This window comes from Anguilla rostrata, unplaced genomic scaffold (genome assembly GCF_018555375.3).
Source record: "Anguilla rostrata isolate EN2019 unplaced genomic scaffold, ASM1855537v3 scaf0275, whole genome shotgun sequence".
Lineage (NCBI taxonomy): Eukaryota > Metazoa > Chordata > Actinopteri > Anguilliformes > Anguillidae > Anguilla > Anguilla rostrata.
In genome coordinates this window covers 1598-11617 of record NW_026985813.1, presented here as the reverse complement: position 1 = coordinate 11617, position 10020 = coordinate 1598, and the positions used below count along the sequence as shown (strand labels likewise).

Genomic DNA, 10020 nt, shown 5'->3' with positions numbered 1-10020 from the left:
GGGGGTTGTGCCCCTCTGTTCCCCCCCCACCTGCGGGGGGGGTTGTGCCCCTCTGTTTCCCTGCTGGGGGATTGTGCCTCTCTATTTTTCTGCTGGGGTGGTTGTACCCCTCTGTTTCCCTGCTGGGGGGTTGTGCCCCTCTGTTTTGCTGCTGGGGGGGTTGTGCCCCTCTGTTTCCCTGCTGGGGGGTTGTGTCCCTCTGTTTTGCTGCTGGGGGGGTTGTGCCCCTCTGTTTCCCTGCTGGGGGGTTGTTACAGGTGCAGAAGCAGCAGTAATCAGCTTCATTACTGGATTGCTAACCCCTGACTGGGGAATATAAGACTGTTTGCTGATGGTCTCTCTCTTTTCTCTTTGCCACCTCGTAACCGGGCAGCCTGTGGCCCTGCAGTCTGTGCTTTATCTGTTGTTGTTTTTCTTTTGCCCACAGCACCTGGTCACTGATCTTGTTGTGCTCACACCTGCACAAGTTCACACTGCATTTCCATTACACTTTGCAACTCATATGTACTGCCTATGTCAGACATATATCAGGTCTTTTGTTTGTAATAAATTGGTGGTACCTTGTAGTCGTGTTGTCTCCATTTTGTATGAATTATGGCTCATCATTTGTTACAGAGGCCTGAAGGAGAGCAGCCTGCTCACACGGACGCTGGTCATACACCTTCCACCTCCAGTCCCAAAATAACTCCTCTATTGGCTTTAGGAAAGGGGAGTGGGAGAAGCATCAATCTGAACTCTGGGGATCTGCTGCAGACCAGAGCATTGTGGTACTGACATCGGCTTAAACATCATCTGAGCATTTGGCTCAGCTCCTCAAAATGGCAGCACACGTTGTTATGTTTGCCCCGCACTGTCCCGGCGCATCGCCCGTAGCTCTCTGGCCAATCAGGTTCTGGCCACGACACTGATGTTTGCCAAGGCTGAACCTGCTTCATCAACATAAAGGATCTCATGTTGTATAGCTCCCGCATTGATCACTATCAATCTCCGAAATAAAGGCACAAGAGCATTACTGAGACAGTAGAAACATACCAATGCTTGGGTTTTAATGTATAAATTATATAATTGCATATTTTAATTACTAGTTAAATATACGTTATTGACTGTAGCCTCACAGTAGGCCCAGTCTATAATTCGTGTTAGAAGTGTCTCGGTATGCTGCGACCCTGAGACATCCTACCCTCGCATCTGCGATACCATTTGTTCACCTTAAAAGGGAGTTGTCATCTCTGGAGACACACCTGCTTGTCTGCATTTACGATATATCAGTCTGGTGTTTCTCATGGAATACAACTGATCGCTTCAAATGATCAATGAGTTTATGACTATTTAAGTATTCATGTCTAATGGGAATATTTTTGATTGAACTCATTTTAATCATACCGAAGTCTCCCGAGTAGAAATCTCACTCCTGGATTAGATGCACCAACGCTATTTAAATATACACTTTCATGTCGCCGAAAAGCAGATAATGATTGACCACATTCAAACATTGAGTCATAACTGTGGACATTTAAATCCCAGATGTAGTTGTACACCAAGGAATCATAATTCCTCAGGAAATTATGCACCAATGAGACATGTCAAAGTCTGAATAGGTTTAATAAAATGAGAAAAACACTTATGCCAATAGATTTTTCTTTAATCAAACATCCAAAATAAATACAATCAAGACTATCACATTTATTCAGCCTGTAATGGTGAAATCCACTGGCCATGGCAAATTCTGCCCGATAGCAGCTGAAGCCCTCATTCTTTTCCAAGATCCTGATGATGACCTTTAAAACAGAAAACACAAGTCACTAGTCCCCTTCACACATCACTCCTATTGTTTATCATGCAGCCAATATCAGTGAGCAATAACTCAGCATTCACATCTTACCTCTTGAAGTATGACATCAAAGAGGTCATCCATCATGTTGAATTCACCTCTGTCAATTTTTTCTTCAAAACTCTGGTTACAAGTGCTTTACATTTAGATAATATTAAAGAAAATTGCAAAGCTTTGCAAGAACAGAGTAAAACAAATGTCAGATTAATTTACCTGATTAATTTACCTGACTCTACACAGAGTTTTTGGTGATTTGCTCTGATAGTGGGGGAGGTAGGTATCTGCTCTAACAAGAGGATTGTCTCAGCTAACATGCAGGAAGCAGTCAGGTAGAAGCAAACTGCAAACATAGAATGCATATCAGGCCAGTGCTATATGTACTACAATTAAACCATCAGTGAAAGCCCAGGATATACTGGTATATTTATTAATCAATGAAAAACTATGTTCTGCAGCATAACCACCAATTTACCCACCCAAATATAATTTCTGATTAACAATGTTGTACATTTTCAGCTCTCATAAAATGCCAATAGTACAGATTCTGATGTAGTCAACTGAAAGGAACTTCTTAGCTTACAAAGGAGATGGTACAGTAGAATGGGCACATCCAATGTCTTCAGGTGCAGGGCATAAACAAGATGTAGAGTTAAAAAAATGTCTGATGTTTGAACAGACTAGGCAGAATTTGTGTCATTTCAAACAGATTGGAATATGGGTTTAACATCAGCATGCCTTTGGAGCTGAGACGCGCAAGTGAGTACGTTTAACATGGTCGGTGAAAATAGCGTGGATGTGTGTTATTCAACCAATCATTTCAACAGAAACATTTACACTCCTGACATTTGACATGTAAACAGTAAAATAACACATACAAATGCAACATTACAAACTTGCACCAGCAGGCCTTATCTGATAGAAGAACAATAATCACATTATCAGAACAGACAGAACAGACATTGCCACAGGAATACCTAACACAAACGCGATTTTCCCCCATGTGGAATAAGCCGGCATTTTAGAAAAACAGAGTTGCGCGGTCTCTAATAAAAATGATTAACATGGCTTACAGGCTTGTTACGTAACATAAATATAAAATGACACCAACACAACAATCCTGTAATGTAATTACAGTATCTCATTTTGCACTAAATTACTGACTTATCAATGTTCAGTCCATAAACTCACATTTGCATTTTTAAGTTTGGCCTTACAATCCTGCCAGCTTCTCCCATTGTTATGCCTGGATTTATGACATGGTCAATCACTGTGTCTCTAAATTCATTCGATACAGCAGGATTTCTGCTACCTGTTTGACCACAACCTCAGACTCAGCCATGACCCGTCCATCAGTACCAACCGCATTGGGCTGCTCCATGTTGTCAGACACTGCTGAATGTAGTGCTGTAAAACTGCCTTTTATGTTGGGATTACCAATCATGCTGCAATGCGACTCACCTGGGCAATGTTGCTGGACGAGACAGGATTGCAAACATTTTGACTTTATTTCACAATCTGCATGTCTAGCAATAATAATTTGGATGTCTTAATATGAGGTGACTGTATTGTGAAAACTGTGTGTGTGTGATTTAGAGTTTTGTACTTTGTGTAGGTACAGCAATTTGTGCCTTAAGGTAAGAATTTTTCCGGTTGTTGCTTTAGCTCATTGCATTGAGTCAAAGCAGTCATAACATATTGTAATGCATTTGCAGATATTAGAAATGCATATGAAAAAATGATAAAAACTGTAGGGTCTCAGTAACAGCTCAGAGACTGGATGTCATGCAAACCACACTTCTGCCTTGATTTTGGCTTAGTGGTGGTGAGAGTGTGTTTGTGTGTGTGTATTTCTGAATGTGTGTGTGTGCATATGTTTGTGGGAGTGACTGCGGATGTGAGTATGTGTGTGCAAGTGCATGTGTGTGTGTGTGTGCATGTGTGTGAGTACGTGTGTGTGCACGCATGTATGTGTGTGTCTGTGTTTGTGCACACGGGTGCATGTGTGTATGGGTAAGAGAATTTGTTTGTGTGTGTTTATACGTGTGTGTGTGTGCATTTGTGAATGAATGTGTGCATCTGTTTGAGTGAATTACTGTGGATGTGAGAGTGTGTGTGCAATTGAGAATGAGTGTATGTATGTGTGTGTGTGGGTATGAGAATGTTTGTGTATACATGTGTATATGGTGTGTGCACGCATGTATGTGTGTCTGTGTGAGTGCATATGTGTGAATGCATGAGTGTGTGTGTGCGCGTGTGTGTATGGGCAAGAGAAAGTGTGTGTATTTATACATGTGTGTGCATGCGTAAGGGAATGAGAGTGTGTGTGTGTGTGTGTGTGTGTGTGTGTGCGTGAGTTCATGAGTTTGTGTGTGTGTGTGCGTGCATTTGTGTGAATGTGTGTGTGACTGTGGACGTGGGTGTGTGTGTGTGTGAGAGAGAGGCTGTGTGTGTGAGTGACTGAGTATGAGTGAGAGAGAGAGAGAGTGTGTGTGTGCATACAGTTATGAGCATGTGTACGTATGCATGCATGTGTGTGAGTGCGTGAGAATGCACTGGTGAATGTGTGTGTGTGTGTGTGTGCGAGAGATTGTGTGTGTTCATGTGTGTAGGTGTGTGTGTGTGTGTGTGTGATTGGGTGTGTGAGTGATTGTGTGTATGTGTGTGTGCAAGTGTGAGTGTGTGTGCACGAGTGTGTGCGTACATGGGTGTGCAAGTGCGTGTGCATGAGTGTACATCAGTGTGTGTGTGTGCATGGGTAAGAGAATGTGTGTGTGTTTATACACGTGTGTGCATGCGTATGGGAATGAGAATGTGTGTGTTGACACATGTTTATGTCTCTGCACGCATGTGTGTGTGTGTGCGTGAGTGTATGAGTTTGTGTGTGAGTGCGTGCGTTTGTGTGAAAGTGTGTGTGACTGTGGATGTGAGTGTGTGTGTGTGTGAGAGAGAGGGTGTGTGTGTGAGTGACTGAGTATGAGAGAGAGAGTGTGTGTGTGTGCATACGGTTATGAGCGTGTGTACATGTGATTGCATGTGTGTGAGCGCGTGAGAGTGCACTGGTGAATGTGTGTGTTTGTGTGTGCGAGAGATTGTGTGTGTCCATGTGTGTAAGTGTGTGTGTGTGTGTGTGAGAGTGATTTGGTGTGAGAGGGTGTGTATGTGTGTGTGTGTGTGAGAGAGATTGTGTGTGTCCATGTGTGTAGGTGTGTGTGTGTGTGTCAGTGATTGGGTGTGAGAGAGGGTGTATGTGTGTGTGTGTGTGTGTGCACGAGTGTGTGCGTAGGTGTGTGAGTGCGTGTGCATGAGTGTACAGCAGTGTGTGTATTTGTGAGTGTATGTGCATGAGTGTGAGTGTGAGAGAAAGGGTGTGTGTAAGAGTATGTGTGTGTGTGTGTGTGTGTGTGTGTGTGTGTGATGGAGTGTATGTGAGAGAGAGTGTGCGTGTGTGTGTGTGTGTGTCTCTAAGTTAGTGAGTAAAGGGATACTGAGGAGTCACACACTCTAAATCCAGCACAGACAGGTGTGTGTTTAGTGAAGTGTGTGTGTGTGTCTATGAGTATGTGTGTGTGTCTGTGTGTGTGTGTGTTTGTGTGTGAGTGTATGATTGAGTGTGTGTGTGTGTGTGTGTGTATATGAGTGTGTGTGGTGTGTGTGTGTGAGTGGGTATGTAGATAGATAGATTCAGTTATTGTCATTGCAGTGTACAACAAAAATGAACGAATATGAATGTGGTGTGTGTGTGTTTGAGTGTCTCTACTCCACTTGGCAGAGGGACACTGAGGAGGAGTCCCACACTCTAAATCCAGTACAGAGGGGTTTGTGTTGAGTGAAGTGTGTGTGGAGTCTGTGCAGGAGGGTCAGTGTGTCAGAGTCAGAGATGCTGTAGAAGGACAGAGTGCCAGCCGGACGGTCCACACACACTCCTACCCTGTACACATACACTCCTGTACCATCATCACACACTCCTGCTCTGCGGTAGGGGGAGGGGGGGACAGGTATGTGTGCTTCGTTATTATTGTGACAGGCAGAATAACTGAGTTTATCAGAGTAATTGAGTTTATCAGGGTCACTGTGTTTAAAGCACTTCAGACTCCAAACACAGAGTCAGAACCCCATCCTTTCCTGCTGATTCCTTTATCTGTCACTGCTATAATAACCTGTCCCCTCTCAGACACACTGAACTCAGCCTCCCAGTAACAGCGCTCACACACATTCTCTGCACACAGCCTGGCCTCTCTCTCCCCGGAGTGTGTCACCTTCTTGTTCCCCTTAGAGACAGCTCTCTGTGCGCTGTGTTTGGATCCTTGTGAGCTGACAGCCATCTGCACACCAGAGACATTAATGAGATTAATTATCATTATTAATATTCACCTCATTATGTGTGTGAGAGAAAGGACTGACATAGTACCTCTGTGTGTGTGTTTGTGTAGGTGTGTGTTTCTGTTTGTGTGTTTATGTGTGTAAGAGAGAAGTCTCTCTCACTCACACACACACACAGAGCAGTGTGTGTAACTATGGAAAGTGTTCTGTGTCGATACACACTCACATTTCCTGGGTCCTGGTTTGGTCCTGTTCTCTCCTCCATGGTCCACACTATAAGAACAGCAGAACAGAATTTTGAATTTTAACAATCCTTTATTTCCACTCTCAACACACCAATGACATCACATAAATAAAAACAAAGACACAATAAAACACAAAACCACGATCATATGAAAAATACACAAATCTGTCACAAAGGAAACTTATTCCATTCCCTCGCCCTATTCCATGTGCAAAAACAGCTCCCACCCCTCCACTGAACATCAGTTTTTCTCAAATGTTTATACACTAAAAATGGAACTATGCACATGAGGGTGAAAACTTGAAGCTCATGTGTCAACAACAAAGACTATTTCTGCAAAACTCCACAATTCCTTTGTTTTCACTCAAATAGCAATTCTAAATCACATTTTTGCACAACTCTACACACACTCTACGCACAATTTTCATAATCAAGCCTTGTTTGTTCACATGGAAAACACTGGCCTTCAAATGCCAAACTCTACGTACCAATTGGTCTCACTCATGCCACACCTGCTCAAACTCAACTGGCTAAACTTTTCAATTATCTGTCAGCATAAGAGAGACCTCAGGTGACCTCTATTGTGTTGGAAAACAATGGAGCAACATGCAGCACAGAGAGGTAGAGGTAGAGGAGGTGGTGTATGTGTACCAGGTGGTCAAAGAAGAGGGAGACAAGCTAAAATTTCAAATGAAATACGTGCAATTTTGGTTGATCACATATTTGTTTTTTGTTTTTTTTACAGCAGGTCTACAAACTACGATTTTTATTTTTGCAGTCTGCTGAACAAAGATTTATTTTACGGTAACAAATAAAGATTTGCTTTGTTACCTCTTTGAATTTGTTCATTGATTTCATATATGATAACAGATCATTACACCCATTGTCCAGACTGACATAGTCTAAGCATGTTCTAGTTTTGAGAAGACACAAATGTTATCTATTTTGGCAAAACTCATAATTGCACTGATAAGGAAAATGAAAAAACACATAACAATGTTCAGTATGACTCCTGATGGAACCTGGGTTGTGAGTGCAGCCCAACTGGACCTCATTGGCAGGACAATATAGTAAATGTGCGTTGTATCATACACAATAACAACAACACTCAAAGTGATAACAGTTCACACACTTTGCTGTACTGTACTGAATTAGAATTAGGTTTACCTAGCAAATGCACTATTTACATGATGATATATTTACTGTATTGTATCATGGCAACAGTCTTTATATTTACTGTAAAATTGCAGCCTATTTTGGGACCCCTCGAAAAGAAAACTAAAACTTCAAAAAAGGATAAAAAATAAGCAATTTTTACACAATTTTATACACTTGAATATGTAACATGAACTCATGAGGCTAGAACATATATACAGTATTTTGATGTTTGTGTTTTTAAATTTATCGCACCAGTGTGAAATCAATGCTCAATAAGACCTATTCATATGAGGCCTGTGTGAATCATTTTGATGGAAAAAGTCAGTTTTGAGAAGAGAGAACATGGTTTTGAATGCATGAATGCATTTTGCAAGAGATTTGTGTAGTTTTGGAAAAAGGTTAACTGTTGCTGTGCTTTGTGTTTAGGGTTTTGAGAAATTGAGCTATATTTTCAGAAAACGTGTTTAAACAATTGAGAAAAACTGTAAACACCCTTATAACACACACACACTCTGAAACACACTCAGGTTCTCCATTGCTTTGTAATACTGAAATTCCACCATCCACAAACCCCTAACCACATCTTATTTACTGCAGTGATCCCGTGCAGCACCTTCCACTGGAGATCCCCAACCCTCTTGGGTAATGCTTGTTTGAACAGTGCCCTCCATGCCCCCCCCAACTCCTTTTGTGAGTGTGTGTGTGTGTGTTTATTTCGTGTGAGGTGCAGTGTGTAAACTCTCTGTACTTACAGCAGTGTGAGCGTGTCCAGTTTAGCAGCAGACAGCGCTCTCACTCCTGAGTCTCCTGGGTGATTGTATCTCAGGTCCAGCTCTCTCATGTGTCTGTGTGTGTGTGAGAGAGAGAGCGGTGCAGTGTGGAAACTCTCTGTACTTACAGCAGTGTGAGTGTGTCCAGTTTAGCAGCAGACAGAGCTCTCACTCCTGAGTCTCCTGGGTGATTGTATCTCAGGTCCAGCTCTCTCAGGTGTGAGGGGTTTGAACACAGAGCTGGAGCCAGAGAATCACAGCCTCTCTGTGTGACTCTACAGCCTAACAGCCTGCACACACCTTACACACATTAATATAAACTAACAGGGCTGTGTGTGTCAGACACATAGCAGTGTGTTACACACCTTACACACATTAATATAAACTAACAGGGCTGTGTGAGTCAAACACATAGCAGTGTGTTACACACCGTACAGCACATTAATAAAACCTAACAGGGCTGTGTGTGTCAAACATGGTGTGTTACACACCTTCTACAGCCATTTATATAATAAAATGGATGTGGAATGAGTCATTATCAAACTTATGAGTTTACACCCCACTAAAGTTCAGGAAACAGGACTAATTCATTTTATTCATTCATATGTATAGAGTCTTATTCTTCCAAGAGGAAGAACAGGGACACGCTGTTTCAGTTCTGTAGAGTGTCTGTTTTCACATTAGAAACATTGACATCAGTGTTGTATTTAGTCACATTGTAGCCCTTATTTATTGAAGGGGTGTGTGTTTGTACTCACCCCAGTCTCTGCAGTTTACAGTGTGGGTCCTCCAGTCCAGCAGAGAGTGCCGTCACTCCTGAATCCTGCAGCTCGTTGTCTCTGAGCTCCAGATCTCTCAGCTCTGAGTGAGGAGAACGCAGGACTGAGGCCAGAACATCACAGCAGCCCTCTGTGAGATTACACCATCCGAGCCTGTGGAGAGACCACACACACACACACACACGCACACGCACAAATTCACAGCTGTGACACTGTGCACCTTGGCAGCTGATATATATGTACCTACGCACATTGTTGGGGAAGCTACTTTGAAAGCATAGCGTTGCAAGCTACCAATTACTTCACACTGGAAGAAGTGGACCTACAGCAAAGCTACCCTTGGGCGAAATCTAGTTTGGTTAACTAAAGTTACTTAGAAAAAGTAGTTCAAACTACTTTGTAAAACAATGATCAAATTGGCAATGTACATGTGTTACGACTCTCAGGCGTCTAGGGGCAGGAGGGAGTACGTAACATATTTATATGATATAAAATGACTGGGTGGAAAGGTGTTGAGCACGTTTAGTGGAAATAATCAGGACAGACAAGGTTGCAGGTGCTATTAAAGGTGTTATATTATGAGAGTGCAAGTGAAGTGCTACTTACATTTTTACAAGTTTTACACAAAACAAAGACACAACAAGGTCACAAGGCCAAGGGACATGGGTGTAGCCAAAGAAATGAAATAAACAAAACCAAACAGAGCTAGAACAAAAGATAATCTGACTAACTAACTAAACACAACAAAAGACTGCCTATCTAACTACTCTTACAAACAAAATACACGGTTGGCAACCACCCCTTTCCTAATGTGTTAACAAGTTCCTCCTGCGTGTAGCACCAGTGTATAGAGGCCTCTGTCTTACCTGCCCCAGGGCCTGGACCACACACAGACAACCACACATACACACAAGCAGG

General features: G+C 42.5%; 1 long non-coding RNA gene across 2 annotated transcripts; it reads right to left on the bottom strand.

Moving 5' to 3' along the window:
* Positions 1–1632: 1632 nt before the first annotated feature.
* Positions 1633–9340, bottom strand: LOC135246417 (uncharacterized). Of its 2 annotated transcripts, XR_010327673.1 has the most exons (5): positions 9082–9340; positions 8452–8613; positions 6378–6424; positions 2045–2171; positions 1633–1778 (listed from the first exon to the last, which is right to left on the bottom strand). It is a non-coding gene; the product is annotated as an uncharacterized LOC135246417 (long non-coding RNA). The 2 variants fall into 2 exon arrangements; XR_010327672.1 differs by lacking the exons at positions 8452–8613; positions 9082–9340 and adding an exon at positions 8306–8398.
* Between the last annotated feature and the right edge of the window lie 680 nt (positions 9341–10020).